Source organism: Lepidothrix coronata, unplaced genomic scaffold, assembly GCF_001604755.1.
Source record: "Lepidothrix coronata isolate B3197 unplaced genomic scaffold, Lepidothrix_coronata-1.0 Scaffold168, whole genome shotgun sequence".
NCBI classification, from domain to species: Eukaryota; Metazoa; Chordata; class Aves; order Passeriformes; family Pipridae; genus Lepidothrix; species Lepidothrix coronata.
The window spans coordinates 1,782,034-1,799,781 of record NW_016690348.1 but is presented as its reverse complement, the minus strand read 5'-3'; the positions used below and the strand labels follow the sequence as shown (position 1 = coordinate 1,799,781).

General features: G+C 36.0%; 2 protein-coding genes across 6 annotated transcripts in view; one reads left to right on the top strand and one right to left on the bottom strand.

The window, feature by feature from the left end:
• CHRM5 (cholinergic receptor muscarinic 5) overlaps positions 1-17,748 on the top strand; it is a 55,969-nt gene that overhangs the window by 27,204 nt on the left and 11,017 nt on the right. The window contains exon 1 of one of the 5 annotated variants that reach the window (XM_017829733.1): positions 3,159-3,215. The exons of the other annotated variants lie outside the window; for them this stretch is intronic. The gene's annotated coding sequence lies outside the window, so the exon portion shown is untranslated. Of the gene's footprint in view, positions 1-3,158; positions 3,216-17,748 lie in introns of those variants that run through there. 5 annotated transcript variants of the gene reach the window in all.
• Positions 1-17,748, bottom strand: part of AVEN (apoptosis and caspase activation inhibitor) — a 97,834-nt gene that overhangs the window by 77,144 nt on the left and 2,942 nt on the right. The window lies entirely within an intron of this gene.

Sequence of the window (17,748 nt, the reverse complement as noted above, 5' to 3'; positions counted from 1 at the left end):
ATATGAAAGGAAATATTTATGTTTAAACAAGGCCCCTGTAAGGGAAAAGCTGCAACATCTTGTGCAGAAACATTAACAAATCTCTCGTAGTTGCTGAGTTTCTAAAACTACATTAGGGTTTGGGTTTTTTAAGCATGCACTGTGAATGTCCATACTGGTACAATATTGAACAACCTGGTGAAAACAACTGCACAAAGCCACTATCAGGAACAAATCACTATCACTTGTCTAATTTGTTTTAGAATCAACAAGTAACTTTCACAGAAAGGATGCAGAGCAACGCAGCACGTTTTAAACTGATTTCAGAAATCCATTGCAAAGAAGCTCTGGAGCCCTCAGCATAAGAATGACATGTACCTGTTGGAGCTGGTCCAGAAAAGGGCCACCAAGATGATCAGAGGGCTGAAGCACCTCTCCTATGAGGAAAGGCTGAGAGAGCTGGGGTTGTTAAGCCTGGAGAAGAGGAGGCTCCAAGGGGACCTTATTTCAGCCTTCCAATACCTGAAGGGGGCTTATAGAAAAGAGGGAGACTGCTTTTTTACATGGGCAGACAGTGATAGGACAAGTTTTAAACTGAAGAAGGGAAGATTTATATTACATGTTAGGAACAAATTCTTTACCCAGAGGATAGTGAGGCACTGGAAGAGGTTGCCCAGAGAAGCTGTGGCTGCCCCATCCCTGAAGTGTTCAAGGCCAGACTGGAAAGGGTTTTGAGCAACCTGGTCTAGTGGGTGGTATCCATGCCCAAGATGGAGGGTTGGAACTTCATGTTCTTAACAGTCCCTTCCAACCCAAGCCATTTTATGATTCTATAATCCCTGGAGGTATTTAAAAGAGGTACAGATGTGGGGCCTAGGAACATGGTTTAGTGGTGGTCTTGGCAGGGTTTGGTTAATAGCTGGACTTGATGATCTCAAGAGTCTTTCCAACCTAAATGATTTCATGATTCTGTGATTGTGAGAGTTTGGATTCTCCTGTGTTTGATGTCTTAAAAATGACTACCCAGAATATCATAAAAGTAGCAAAATCAGAACTAGAACAATGACTTCCCAAGAAAAATAATCCACCAAACTTCATAAGCAAGCTTCTTTCAGCACTGTTTGAGAGACTTGGTTAAGAACTGCATGAAGGAACGGTAAAATCACTGAAGAGATTAAAAGCTGCCATAATTACACAAACATACTCCCAGTAGTCAAACAGCTGACAGAAAGAAAAATGTTCTGTGCATTCTCACTGGTTCTGTGCAATTTTTAGGCAAATTCTCTTTTCTTTCTATTCATCAGATAAATACACTAAAATGGGTGTTGTGGATAAACGGTTGGTTGTGTGGGCAAGGGGATGAAGTAGCAACTATATTACTGGAAACTGATGCAGAACTATAATTTCCACACAGCAAAGGCCAAATCCACTTACATCCAGATAAAAATAAACTTCTTTTCTGTTCTTCTCTGTGAATTGAATGATTTGCTATAATCCAGCAAACCTAGTGAAATTCAGTGCCCTAAATAACTTGGAGCTGATATGATTCACAAGACAAAGCAAGAATAGTGCTACACATATAGGTCAGTTTTGCACTTTACTTTTGTTTTTAAGAAAAAATCACAATCACCTTAGGCAACTATGACACTATCCACAATTACTTATTACAGACCTGTTTGAAGAATTCACCATTTTCAGCTGTCAACATAACCAAATCAGGAGTACCACCTTCTTATTTTAACAAGCTTCCAATAAACTAACATGGATTCAAATGTTCACTCTTAAACTGGACTAAATTCTTTTCCACATTCTGTAATTAGCTATGTTATACAGTGCACCTCAAGGAAATTTCATTTCTTAGAAGTAAAATAGGTAATTTCAAGAAATAAACTACAAATTCTCAGGAACATTAATAGCAGTTATACATCCTGGTTGCCCAAGTACTGTCCTGAGGCTTACTGTTGAAACGAATAAACTTCAAATACAAACCTGCTTCATTTCCAATAAATATTTAATGGAAACTTTTACATGATGCACTGTCATGCTACAAGATAAAACTGAAAATAATCACTTTTGAATATTCAACATTCAATCAACTTAAAGATGTGTATTAACCATTAAAATTATCAAATACATTCAAAAACTCTGATCAGTGAAACTTCAGACAATAATTTGCTTCTACCATCTCACATGAGACAGCTACCATCTAAAGTAACAACCTAAGAAACAAATAAGCATATACTTTAATTACCTTCCTCTTAGCTGCCTATTCAGCTACACTATATACTGCTACCATGGTCATCCCATCCTACTGAAAATGAATCTTAATCAGTACAGAGCAAACATTTGTCCTATGCCTAATGAAATAAAATAACTTCCCTTCTGCCACATCCCCAAATAACAGATGATACAAGCTGAAACAAATTCTAGAAGCCAACTCAAATATAACCTTTAAAATGGTATTACTTATATAAGGGAAAAACTTAAGCCTTTAAACAGTACTGAACTATATCTACACATTATTGCTCAGTGCTATAACACACCATGATACCACAGAAGGTATAATATCTATCTGCTGTGCCTCTGGTTCAGGTAGGATTACACGCATTATCATTTGCACACTGCACTGAAATTTTGAAAGTGGGGAAAGTATGCAAAAGCCCAGTTGAATGAAACCTGGAAACCTTCAGACTATTCTGCATATCAGAAGAACAAAAAAAATATGCACACTATTTTGCCTAAACACTGCGGCGCTCAAACAACAGTGAAAGAGCCAAGCTCCCTTGTAGAGGAACTTGCAAGATTTAGAGTCTTCTGCCAAACAATGCATTTTTATCCTTTACCAGAGCTTATGACTCCACTTTTCTTCTAAAGAAAAGCTAAGTGAATAGCACAAATGACCCCAATCTACAATTTACCAGAGCAAAAGGATACTTTAGTACACTATTTTTACATACATCTTTAGAGACAGTATGGTATTGAGAAAATACAGGAAAACGTGGTCTTTAATTCAACTTTTCTTACATATGAGAACATGTTGATGCACACAGTTCAGGAATTAAGGTGTTAAAATGAAGTAAACATTGTTCTGAACAGGTAATTTCCCCTGGGGTCATCCTTCTGCACTTCCCTGGAACCCTGAGTGGTTCGGATCAAACCAAGGCTGAAGTACCCAATGGAGAAAGTGCAACAGTGACCTCTCACATCCCCCTTCAATTACTCAACTGCTCTTCACTGTAAGTGCAATCACTCATAGCATGTTAAGCATATATGTCCAAGCATTCAACAAGAATTGTTGAGCTCATAGCCCTTAAAAAAAACCCCTGAAAGTGCATTAAAAGTCAGAGCTTTCATTAAGACTTTCTAAAACTGTATTTATTACCCTTAGGAAGCCACAGGAGCTAAGGCTTATAGCCCTTTTCCTGTTCAATTCTGATGACTCTGTAAGAAAAATTCAGAACACTTCAGTACTTAGAATATCCTACAGTAACATAAACATCATATGTTCAGCTTACCTCGCCTTGGGCCAACTGCCCTTCCCCATTATGTAGGTGTCATGCATTTATTAGATTTCTGTTCTTATTTATTTCGTAGTATTTCTCTCAATTCTCTTGCCAAGAATGTCACTTTACAGTATGTATGTTAATCTGTTAGAAAGAGCATAGCTATTTCTCTCCTTCACTGTCTTCCCAAATTATCTTTAGAAACTCTTCAGAATTACATTGATCAAATGCTACTTTCTTCCTTTGTTACTTAATCTCTGTATTACTCTTCTGAATATTACACCTCCCACACATTCATATTTCCTTAATCTTTTCCATTCTTTATTAGGGACACTTACCTACAATACCCCAGACACCTTATATACCCACTTAGAGTCCACAATAAATAGCTAGCCACTGGCACATGTGAACACTGCATGTTCACAGACAGTGATAACCACTGTCTACTCCCTACATTTGCTGTTCTCACAACAAGCAACAGCACATACCAATTCCTTGAGTAAACTTCTGTCTTGATTTCCTCTTCCCTTCCTAGAAACTGCTGTACAGCTGTGGTCAAGTGCAAGGACATTTCTGCTTATCTGTATCAATCTCAATTTCTCTTCTCATCAGGGGAAAAGACTAGCAAGACAAAATGAAAATATCCTGTGGATTGAATAGACTATCTGCTGCATCATGAGTGGCACATATCTTTTTCTCATTTATATTTAAAATAGTAAAGTGCTTGTGTAGAAACAATTTCTCCTCTCTTCATCTCAACTTCAGCAGCACTTGTTAAGGTCAAATTTTTACGGATGGAACTTGTAAGTCACAGGGTCAAAAAACCATATATAATTAACCAACAAAGCAGTTCATGATCTATACACTTCAAATTGTTTCACAGAACAAAAGTCTGTATATGGATGCTTGTATGCATGTCAATAAGTAAGGCAGTTTGGCTGGTATTGACTACTGACATCAACTGTTCCTCTAGGCAGACAAAAGTGAAAATGTGAAAGACTTACAGTTACACTTTAATGACTTAAATTGCTCTTGGAAAGACATACTCGCTTTTAATTTAATGGTTCAAAGTCATTGGTGGTGTAACCAAACAGGAGCAATGCAATTACACCAGGAATTATCTTAGCACATTATAAATACAACACAATCTCAAAAATATTTCCTTTTTTAGCAAAAGTGTTCATTAAATTCACTTTATTTACACTTAAATTCAGAAAGATACAGGAGAATCCCCTGACAGCTTAATTTATATATCACTATGATTGATAGGCTTGTACTTTAAGATAGTTATATATAGTATAATAACCTTTAAAAGAGTTGTTCCTATTTTACACATTTACCTAATTACAACCCCTAGACATATGTCCTTCTTCTCTTCTTGTAAGTAATTACTTGACAAAGGAATACATCATCTGGTTTATTGCAGTGGAAATTCATTTGGACTTTCTAAAATATGAACTGTACAGTAAAGAAAAACTGTCTTTAAAGAAAAACAGAATATATTTAGAACTATGGCAAATTAAAGCAGAACTGGATTTTTAAATTAGTGGTATTATTTTACAAAAGACAAAATACTAGTGCAGTTTTATCAATATTGATGCAAGTTTGTAGGTGTTTAGAATCAAGATGTCCTTATCCGCAAGAAATAATAGAGAACTCCATGAAGTTACCTAGACAGACAGTTGGAATTCATTGATAGATTTTTGAAATGCAATTCAGAATAATATGGACAAGAAGGAATCTTGTTTCAAAAACAACAAAAATAAAATAATAGCAAATGTGAATTTACAAGGTAAACATGTCTGTCAGTATATTGCATACAACTCAGCTACCTGGGAAAATCCCATGAAGCATGCCAACACATTGTTCAGTCTACCTAGGAATATTAATGATAAATTTCTGTACTGAGAAAAAAGAGCAAGTTAGAAGAATATAAAAAGGGCAGTATGAAGTAAGCAGAATACAATCTCATAAACTACTCTTATCTAGTACTCTTAATCCAGATTTTAGAAGAGTAAACAAAAGATAAGCTTTGTAAATTTCCCTGAAAAATAAGATTTTCCCAATGCGGTGATATCATAAGATACCACTTCTTTCAGAGACAGAAAAGAATATTTTGTAATAACACTCAGGAACAGCTGCCAAAAACTGAGCTGTTAGCTTATCTGTAGTGCATTGTTTTCAAGAGATATCGTATTCGCATGTCTGATCATAACGACAGTGAAAAAGTAAATATAACAATCTTGTCCATCAAACTATTTTGCTTCAAAGTTCTTGCTTATTCTATCTAGAAGACACAAATAATCAAAATGGATTAAAAACTTTAAATGAAAAAGACTGTATTCTCATAACTGTTTAACTGGAACAAAACCTCCACCTCTTAAAAGATACTTTGTACTCTGTAAAGTTATAACATGATCAAGTACCAGGACCACAAGTTGTACTTCGCCTTCCTCACAAACCATTATTAATATTTCCACAAGCTATAGCCATATTCTGTACAAATCTTACACCTCACTGAATTGGAACCAGAGCTTCTATTAGGAGCTAAATTTCTCCCTTAGATTCACTGAGACAGGTGAAAAAAAAATAAAGCCCCACAAGCAAACAGCTTGGTTATTTTGTTTGCAACTACTGATTTAAATGGTAGACTATCTTCCCTTTCAAAGAACTAGAAAACAATCCATAAATCCTGATGCTCACTTTTCACTGCCCTCTCAGAAATACCTCCATGACCTAGTACACGATTAGCTGCACGGTCCTTCAAGTGAGTGCCTTATGGGACAAAATCTAATACACACTGCTCAAGTTCTGTATTGCAACTTTTAGAGACCCCATTTGAAAACTGTTGACTCGCAGATAAATTAAACTTAATAACCATGCAACGTACATTATCAAGACATGGGGCTTGGTTAAGCAAAATCTGCATATATCAAGACATTGCTCATTAGATACAGAATTTCCCAAACTACAGAACCACTAGCTAAAATTTCACTTTACTCATCTAGATTAAAACTCCAAACTGAAGGATATTTGATGGGGTATGTTGTGATAATAGTATAATTACAAATTCAGCACTCATTCTGTACTAATTGCAAAACTCAGTAAAGAATCAACAAGTTGCATTAACTGTAGGAGTAATGCTTTGCCTTCCTTCACCAAGGCTGAGCCATGCTGCGAACAAAGAGTCTGTAGGAAGTTTGTCCAGCTGCTGTCTATAGATAAAGAGACTTTTGATTTTCTAAACTTGCCAAGCTAATGCATTTCCATCAACAGAAAATCAACCATATTTTGTCTTTAATTCACTGGAAATCATTATATGAAAGTTACTGGCAGTTATGCAACTCAGGCAATTTATACAAAATTGTCACATGGACCTGCACAAAACCTGGCAGCTTTATTACCTTCAAATTTACAGTAACTTTAAAAAGCTGACTTTTTTTCTTCCAAACATCAGTCAAAAATATGAGTGCAAACAAAATAGGAGCCTCTGTCTTGACAGAAATAACAGGTTTCAATAAAACCTTACAAAGTATATTGTCACAAAGGTTTAGCATTTTCAGTAAGATTACCGATTGTTCCTATGTATAGACTGTATTTGGCAAAAGTCAGAAGTTTTATATATGGCATACATATGGCTCCACATATGTGAATGCTGTATTACACTTAGTATCCTAGATTGGTTAAGGAAATCTTCTAGAGAAAGTTATTTGTTCTTACCAAATCTGCTGTTCCTAAGCAGAAGTGCCCTGAGCTGCACTAGAGACTGACTGTATCCTGAAATTTATTCAATTCTTATGTGTTAATGGCAAAGTGTTATAAACTAATCCAAGCTGCAAGGGATTGCAAAGGTTATCTTGTCCAACCACCTACTCAAAAGAAGGTCAAAACTGAAATCAGACTGGGCAGGTTGTAGCTTTGTCCATTCACGGCTTGAAAACCTCCAATAGTATACCTAATTCTTAGCATTTCATTTTGCTGTTTTATTCTAGCACTTCTGAAATTGCAAAGGCAGCCATATTAACAGCTTTAACAATAACTTGTAAAGAACACACATGAGGAATTCTGTAACATCACGGAATCAAAGTGTATTGAGGGTAAATATCCACCTCAACAGTTAAATAAGAGACTTTTTGAAGGATATTGCTATTTTACCGGTCTTCACGAGTCAATGGGTAAGACAGTCTCTCTCAATAAAGGTATCTGCTATAAACTGAGATGTATTGAAAAGCTTTGTACTTCTGCAACCATATCAGTGATGAAGTAAAAGCATGACTAATTATGTAAAAAGCTCATTCAAAGCAGCCACCTGCAGAACAGAGACAAAACTGAGTCTTGATCCTAACTCACAAAGGTTATTTCCTAAACTTGGAACAAAGGCTGCTCTACTGAGCGAAGTTTAGAGAAGATCTCAGCTATATTGACAAGTCTAATGTTTAGTCAATAACCCCTACAAGCACACAGTTTTAGGACAAAGCCAGCACAAATCCAGTGACTCTACCAAGGATCAAAAACATGTTGAAGAAGCTTCAGGGTTTCTCATGCAAGGAGAAATATGTGACAAAGTTTCTCAACAGATCCATCTTTTTACCACAGTGAAAATAGAAAAAATAAACAAACAACCCTCCCGAAACAACCTCTTGAAAGATTTCTTGCTGTGCTACATTACAAATGAAAGGAGTCCTCCAAAACTCACATTTCAATAACAACAAACCTACTCCTTATCTTCAGATTCAAAAATGTTTGATAATATATAGTAACAAGTTAAAAGTTTACAGTTTTTTAAATGCATCTATTTGGTAAAAGATAAAGCACATAGGAATAAGACATTATTTTTCTATGGATTTCAAAACATGAAAGTAGTTTAGTGATATTCACTCACACTGTTCTATTTTCAATTGGCACAGCATTAAAGATGAAAAAATTCTGAAAGACACCAAACAGAACAGTATTCTTTGAAACTGTACACCCCAACTGCCAGAAATATAATCAATCATTTTCCTCTCTTTTCTACTCCTAACCTTCTGCCAGCTTAAGTTCCTTTATCGGTTCACAGCAGAATCAGACATGCAAAAATAAAGGTTAGATAGCCTGAAAGCATGTCATAAAACACGAGAACTGGGAAGTAGGTCTTTCCTTCATATCTGGCAACAGTTATCTGCTAGACTGGCTAAGTGTACTGGTAAGCTGTATCCCTGGCTTTAATTTCCTGCAATCTTAAACTTGTTTTTCTAAAGTAAATTTTGTTTTGTCTTTCCACTAAAGACTTACAGATTCTCCATTACTATTCCTGCTTCACATAAGACATGTGGATATAGAGGTGCTCTTCGTCAAACTCACATAGTTAAGAAAAAAAATGCTTTGCTACAAATATTTATGTTGATTGATTAAATTTTTAACATAAACTTCAGAACATTTGCCATTTGCGACTGCTTTTAGTCCCTCTTTGCAGTTAAGGTTTTAAGATAGTCACTAAGCTGTGTAAGGCATCATTTTAGAGGTTCTATATACAAGTACTGATGTTTGGTTCATGGTGGGAAATTCTATCTTGAATTTAAATTAAAACCTCCAACATCTGTCATTTTTTCAGAACAACTATCATATAATAACAGCATATTGCAAACACATAAATATTGAGATAATGAAAATTAAAGCTGCAAAAGGAGACACCCTATCAGTTTGAAACCCTATAAAGATACTATATCAAGAAATTTCAGTGGACAGCATTTTGTTTCCTCCTCCCTTTCGCTATGTCTGCAACACTGTAAGTAGCATAGCCCCTAAGATTTTCATTCTTCATTATTAATATAATGCCATTTCACAAATATAATTTCACATGCTACCAAAAAACCTCACATCTCTACTACCCTTCTATCAACAAATTGGCAGGTCCAGCCATTATGCATTTTTGAAATTAAGTTGCATTATTACATTTATGGTGTGGCACGATGAAGCAGTAAGACTTGAGTTACACACTGCCTTGTTTGACAATATTTTCAGAAAGGAGGGTCAAAAAGGGGTAATTTTTAGGACCAACAGACAGTCAAATGAACAAGTTATATAAAAGACACTAAGGATAAAAAGCAGACTGTCTGACAGGTAAACGAAATGCATAGCTATAAAGCTGAATGCAAAAACCACATACCAAGAAAAAAAAGAGGCAGGATATAGATATATTGAATGACACCAATTATAAAAAGAAGCAAGTCATGCTTAACCAACTAACCACACTTACAGCAATTCTACATCAAAAAGATACTATCCTTGATGCCCAGGGTTTTAAACAGCATTTCTTAGACCAATACTACAATTAATGTTTTTCTTTATACGGTGGAAAATCAGAAAACATACAGAAAGTACTAACTACCCACTTGACAAACAAACACCAAACCCTTTCTTTCTCCCTGTCTTTTCAATTATGTGAGGAACATATGGGCTGATCCATTTTCATACACGTCTGCAAACCAGTCAACATAGTGATGCAAGGAAAGTGGAAATGAGTAAAACAGTAATTCATCAAGGATATGCTTCCAAATTTAAGACATTGCAATCCCTGCTTCATAGTCAAGGCAGCATCTCCCTGACAGTATATCTGAGTGGTGCAAAGAAAGCAGCCACTTATACCCTCCATTATCAACTTCCTCACAAAAGTCAGCTAAAAAGGAACAAATCAGTTGGAATTCTCTCAGGCACCATGCAATATGTTGTCCCATTATGCAGCAAATTATTGCCAAACATCTGATTTGTGGTGGGTTTGCCTCCAAAGGTGAGAGTGTCGAATCCATATGCACTGTCATTTAAAATACAGCTGTATTATGGACAATGTGTCCCTATGGTGCTCCTCCGAAACAAAAGGCAGCAACACACCACACAGCCCATTTTCAAGCTTTTTCAGTAGTATAGCTCAAAGATGTATAGGTAGTAGTATAGTTCCCAGAGCAGCATGTTCTCCAACTGCTATTTGAGTATTAATGATGAACATGTTTGTGGATTCTGTTTATATATAAAAATATCAATATAACACAAATAAAAGATGTAGAGACATCACATTGTTTTGACTCAGGTAAGCCAGAAGCAGAACGTTTTATCACCAAAGTCTGACATGCACTTGGTCTCGAAGCAGCACACTTTTGACAGAAATGTAAAACTTTAACCAGCAAAAATAGTTCTGTTTGTCCTGAAATGACCTGAGAATCGATGGGGACTGGGGCATAAGAGAGGGGATTGCCAAAACAAAGCATCTCAAAGAGACAGTGTAAATAAATACAATCCATGTTTATTCAGCTACTGCAGAACTACAGTATTTTATCCAGGAAGTGGAAATAAGTTCAACTCCCTTCTCTGCACGAATGCATTTCAAGTTGCATCTCCCACTTTCCATGAGAACACAGTGACTGTACATACTCTGAAATGTGAGATCTAACCTGTTTTCTCAGCCAGACCTATATTATTTTGTATTGTACCTCCTAGTAGGAGAACTCAAGAAGCTGGTGGCCTGTGTGCCCTGTAGATGCCTAATCACCATGCACACAAAAGAAAAAAAGAAAAAAAAAAACAAAAAAGTAACACTTCACATCATTCTGTCTTTCATTTCTGCTCTCTTTACGACAATATCATGTTTTTACATAAAGTACAAAGGGTCTGAAAAAAAGGAATTGAGGGAAATTCAGATAAAAACTATTTCAAGTTCAATGGCAGGTCACTTAGCTGAGAGGTGAAAAAAAAACCAAACTTGACTGCACTTTGTATTTGAAACTGGGAAGAAAACATCACAGTTTGAACTTGTTCCTTTTTTCCACATTCTCCAAATCTTTTGCCTCATTACTCATTGCAGACTGAAACTTTTTCATCGTGTACTCTGTATCCAAAAAAGGCCCTGTGTCCACTGCCTCCCTTTTTACAAAAAAGCATCAGTGCTAACGGCTCTGTAACATTACACACAAGCTGTTTCTAACACGAACTGGTAGATCCAAAGATGATTTTGCTATATATTTTGAGAAGGAGTTGAAAATAATACACTACCTTATTATGAGACTTTTTTTCCTGCATCATAAATGGCATTTTCAGTGGCTAATAAAGGATACAATAAGACAAGAAAATAAACAGTTATTGATAAACTCATCAATCTGTTTTGCTGTCTCACTGAAAATAATTAAACTATTTTTCATTATACCTTCTCCTTCAGGGTTTCATGTAATTTAGATAAGATTTTTTTCCCTTCCAATTATTCAACAGAAAATTAACATTTGTAAAAGTCACTTAATTGCAATTCTTGGCAGCCAGCTTAAACAAGCCAGTATAGATGTTTGCAAATCCTTTCGTTTTTATGCTCTATTTTTTTCCAGACCACACCTAATGAAATACAGAGACTAAAAAAAAAACCCTTGATATTTAATATTTTGTGTATTGCACTTTCTGATTTGTCAATAATATTAATAAAATTAAATAGTAGTGCTAAACATTCAATCTATTCCATCATTACAATGACACACACCAGAGTAAGTTAAAAATTATTTCTATAAAAGTATTAATGGAGATGAGGTGACATGTTTGTATGCTCACAGTCTTTTCATGTTGGCATAGTGACCTATTGATGAATTTCTACTAAGCCTTCAGTGAGTTTTCAGCATTGCTTCTCATAAACAGCAACAATTTATTTCTTTATTGCTCACCTAGACATCAGAGCTCTGTCAGAAAAAGTTCAAGTTTCTATTATAAACCACTTTTTCAGCTTGGGGGAAAAATAAAAAAGCTAAAGCTTTTTTTTTTTCCTTTAGACTAAGGAAGGAAGAGCCTCAACAAAGGTTCTTTCATGAAAAGAAAAAAAATATCCCTGCAAAGAGTAATCCTTTTCAGTAGTTTGCTCTACTGGTGACCTTTAGAAAGATCTACCAAAGCTAAAGAGAAGCTTAATTAGCAGAAAGGGCAGCTGAGAGAGCAGGTAGCATGAAGAAAAAAGCTTTTAGTCTTTATTGTACAGGATGAGAATTTTTGAAAGAGGGATGAAATCCTAAGACTGCTTCATAAATGTTGGATACTGGAACTTATCACTCTGTGTTAGCTAAAGATAGAATTATCCAAGAGAGACATCCTATTCTGAAAACAATGTTTTGCCTAACAGGAATGGTGCTCTAGCTAAAGGGAAAAACATCTCATGAAGTACACAAGAAAGAGACTTATTCTTGAAGTTTCTACATAAAATTGTGACTGCTCCAACAATCACTAAGTATGGTTCTAGAAGCTGTTTTAATGCTTTGAATAGCAAAAAGTATTTCTCTCGCCTTGATTTTTCAAACGTGTTATGGGCAATTCAAACAGATTAGTTATGTGACTGTGACCTGGTGTGAACTATCGTCCTCTACGATAGGTAACTTGTAGATAAAGAGTATAACCAAAGTTTCCTCCCTGAAAAGCATCACTGCACTTGCAGAATACCAATCTCAAATAACAAAAGAAAAAGTCTACATCCTGAGAAGTTCTTATGTTCAAACCTATTTACAGCTGAAGAAAAAACATGATTCATATCTACACATAACATCAGTAAAAATCCTACCATTAAACAAGGCTAAAATAATTCTATATGAACAGAACAGAACTTACCCTGTGCTCATGAAAACTCCACTTCTGTGTATTGCATCTCCATGTTTATTCTGTGAGTATCAGCCTCTTGAGGGAATGTTGTTTTGTATCTAAACCAACTTCATTGAATTGTTTTATAACTACACCAGAGTGGTATACTACCTCAGATGTTTTCAAAAATCTGTCTTTGCATTCACTCGAAAAACCCCCTTTGTTATTTGTATATCAAATTTGAATGCAAATTACTGCTGACACTTTAGAGATCACCACTCGAAGCCCAGTCACCCTTCCTTCACTGACCTTCAACTTTTTTTGGAAGAGGGTGGAGGGGGAAATCCTCTGAAAGATATTTTTCTAAATAGCCTTAAAGAATGTGCTTCCCTAAGTCCAACATGCAGCATAAGGTAATGAAGAATCATTGTCCAAGGTCCTCAATGCCCTAATGCCATATTTAAAAAAAAACAAGATGGTAAAATGTAATTTTATTTTGCCATTGATCTAGGGTATAATTTTAAAAAGTTAAGAGCTACCACACAATGATGCTCTGACCCTGAACTTAACACTACTGTAAGGAAGCTCTAAGAGTCACTTAGAACTTTCTGAAAGTGCAAACACATCTAAACTCCCAACAAGTTAAAGGAAGACTGGGCTGTACCTGTTGGGATACACTACAATCCCAGGATTTTATGTGCCTATTACACTTTTATGTGCTACAGTTCGCACTGGTTGCCAGACTTAGGTGCATACAGACCAGTAACTGCAGGAGAACTTTGTATCCATTTTGCAGTGGATGTTGAGCTACAGACAGCACTCAGCTGTGACTCCATCAGGAGTGAAAACAATTTGAGGCAATTTTGCACCAAAAAATCTTCCTTGACAGTAACTCAAACTAAGACAAAAATACTGAAGGAACTAATTTTTCTCATTAGCACAATTCATTTTTTTAATTTTACCTCTACAAAAACATTTTACTCTGAGACTTTTAACATCCTTGCTAACAATGAGGTTGAAGTGGAAGAAAAAGAAATACGGAGGACGGGATCATTTGAGCATCTGTTACAAATTAACAGGAACATAATAGGCCAGTAAAGTCAGCAATGCAGCATAATGTGAATAATACAGCCTGAAACAGAATACTGGGGGGGAAAAAACCCTCAAACCAAACCCAACCCCCCCCCAAAAAAAACCCAACCAAAATACCAAAAACCTTAATTTGGCAGGCAATCAGAAAAAGATCAAGGCCTCCCAACATGTCAGTGACAGAGCAGTTGCCTAGGAAGAGCTGTGGCCCAGAATCATCACTCTGTTCTCTACAAGGCAAAGATCCCAGCTATTCCAGGGTTAAAGAGAGAGGCTGTACAGTCTGTAACTGTAGAATTATCCTCAGGGAAAAGAGAAGCAGGAATAGAAATAGGTGCTTGAGGCAAGTTTCTCATACACTCCAGAAGATTTATGAGTTTTACCAGCAAGATGCATTACTAAGTCTACCTGCAGAAGAGTTAAAAGTCTTATTTACAAAAATTAAACAAACAAAGAAACAAACCCATAAACCACCCCAACCCCCCTATATCCACATAAAAGTACTGAGGAATTGCATACATGAACAAGAACAGTGAGAAATGGACCCTACTCTATGCCTTACCATAGAATACTGAATCACACAGGCTTGAAATCCTCTGATTATGAAACTGAGTAAGAAATATTCCTCCATACTTTTTATAAGGCTTTAAATCACTACTGAACCAATAATCAGCATTTTTTTTTTCTTTACAATGCAGGGAAACCTGACAGCTACAAAGGCTGTGCAGAACGATTAGACTGGCTGGGAACTTTTAACAGAGCTCCTGAAACTACCCAGTTACTTTTGTGAGGAAAAGAGCACAGCACTTTTCCACTGCATGGAATAATTTTTAATCAAATTACATCACTTCTACAAATTTATTTATTCTTCACCAGAAATACCTACTACCTACACTTTATATATCCAAACAAACTCCTGTATTATGTTCTCTAGGATCAAACACTTATCCCAGTAGCACAACAAGATTTTTAGCTCAGAATTACAGAGTTCCCTTCCTACAAGTAACTTCTGAGTTCTGTTTGGAAGAAATACCCAGGAGCAAGTCCTCATAATTCACACGTTTGACTTTCACACATTGCGCTGTACGTTCGAGAAACACTATGAGATGAGAAAAACATTCCCAGCCTGTGACATGCACACATCTTTACTCTCCGTCATGTAATTCTGGCCCTTTCCAAGCTCAAGGAAGCGCAGCTGGGCCATCCAGCATGGGAGCAGCCAGCGGGTGGGCTGCCTGCACCACCTACTGGTCTCTTACAGCATTGGTTCATCACCCTGGATGGACGGATGGATGGGTGGCTGGATGGATTCTTAAATGTGTAGTTTTAGTCCTATCCGAAATTCTAAAATCTTCAGTTAAATATGATGGGAAGTTCTTCTCCATTATTCAAAATATTACCATTTCATTTTATCTGAATAATATCCACTCTATTTTATTGGGTAATTAAATCTAAATAAGAGAAGGATGGAAAGTTGTGTTTCACATGATTAACAAAATATGCAGCTGCTACAGTTTCTTCTTTAAGCTAGAAAATATTTGGGATAACCTGTTTGAAAGTTACCAAATTACTACCCCAGAGACTTGAGAGGAAAATGAGGAACAAAAGCACTTAAGTAGGCAAGGACAGAAAAGCACAGCCATCCAAAATATAAAAAACCTCAAGCTCTTTCCAAGGAAGTAACAGAGTCAGACATGAAGCTGCTATGCAGCAACGGTGCTGCATGTTCACCTGTGAAATGGGATGCTTTTAATACAAGTGTCTCAGGTTAAATTAGCAGGAAAGTTGGTAAAATACAACGAAGGAATAACAATAAATATCACTAAACCATTCTACACTAAACAATTAGGGATTATTACAAAACATTGCAGTCCCCAGCACTGTGAAAAACAGGTTCCTCTGTTGTCTAGAAACTGAAAAGAATAAATTAACTTTCACTGTATAAAAGCATTTCTCTTTTTCCATCACACAGACAGCCTTGAAAAAATAAAAGAAAAGTAAATAGGACTGTGACAAGTGGTTACACATCAGCTCTAGTGAGTAGGCTCAGTAACCTTCACCATACATATTTTTCTGTACTGATCTCCAAGTACTTCCTACACAATCCATTACACAAGCTATCTACCCTTTCAGTCACAATTTTTATTCTCAAGGCCCGAATTCAACCTTCTGATTCTTAACAATGTTTTTCTTCTTGTCCTGCCTAAAACGGACCTGTTTACAGCAACCTTTCTATTTAATGGAACATTTCTACACAGGCCTGTTCAAAGTGTCCTCTTTGTCAGATAGAGGAAAAAAAAGAAAAAAAAAAGGAAGAAAAAACAAAACAAAAAACAAACAAACAAACAAACAAAAAAACCCAGCCAAAAAGAACCAGGTTTTTGAGCCTGTCCTCCTCGGTCATATCTTCAAGACTTCATAGCTTTCTTCATTCCTTCCCTCTAAACTTTCCCAGCTGGTCCAAATCTTCCCAGAATTGAACCAGTTCTTCAGTGTGATTGCATTGCTAATCGATACCTTCTCATCCATTAAACTGACAGTTTCCTTCTATAAAATTGCGGCTTAATCAGTCACACCTTTATAGATTTTTCTATGTAAATGTAGTTTACAAAATATTTGACCTTAAATTACACCTTAGTGCAGGCTGTTTCTCCCATTTGTTGAGACTGCGTTCTGTGCTCCACCCTCCTGCCAGTTTAGCACTATCTGCAAATTTTAACACTGTATATTTTAATCTTTCATCAGAATTATTAATAGAAACACTGAACATGAGCAGATACAGAATGAAGCCTTGCAGAATTCTGTTTAACAAACACCAGTTTCACACTGAACCATCACAGCAGATAAACTCCTGAGAAGGGAAGCTCTTCACACCTCATTAGTAATTAAGTACAGCTCACAAACTGATGTACATTAATTTAAGTAAGGGTTTTTTTAGTTGCTTTTGAGAACATTAATTTAAAATATCAAAAGATTTATTGTCTTCAAGATCCAGAAATCTATTCTTCTATCTGCACAAGTTGTGTTACAGTGTTCCAAAGGAAATCAAACATATCTGCATATGAAAAATGCAAGCTTTTTTTACTGTCTGTGAACTGCTTTTTGCAGTTGCTTAGAATGTAAAGACTTAGCTCATACTCATTAGGAAAAAATTATCTAATGCTGACAGCATTAGATGTTCTCTTAGATCAGTTCTGTATGTGCGTGGCCCACAAGAATGAAGATATAATAAACACTAAATAAACATGATATCTTGAAACTAACCATACCTAAGAAAAACTGTACCAAAACCCACCTGTTAACCTCCATTCTTTAAAAATAAAATATTTACTGCAACCAGTGCCCCAAACCAGAAAAGGAACATTGAAACAGACCTGCCAATTCCACCTGCACTGAAGCAGTCATTACATGCACACTCAGTAAATAACTGAATAGAAAGTTTAAAAAATACTTCGTAAATTGCAAACATAAAGGACAATGAAAAATCTCCTTAAACAACCCACAAAAGAATGTGGTCAAGGACCATCAAAATAAAACCCAGTGTCATGTCCACAGTTTCAGAAAGTTGTTTCTGTTTTAATATGATGTATCTCATAGAGAGAGCAAT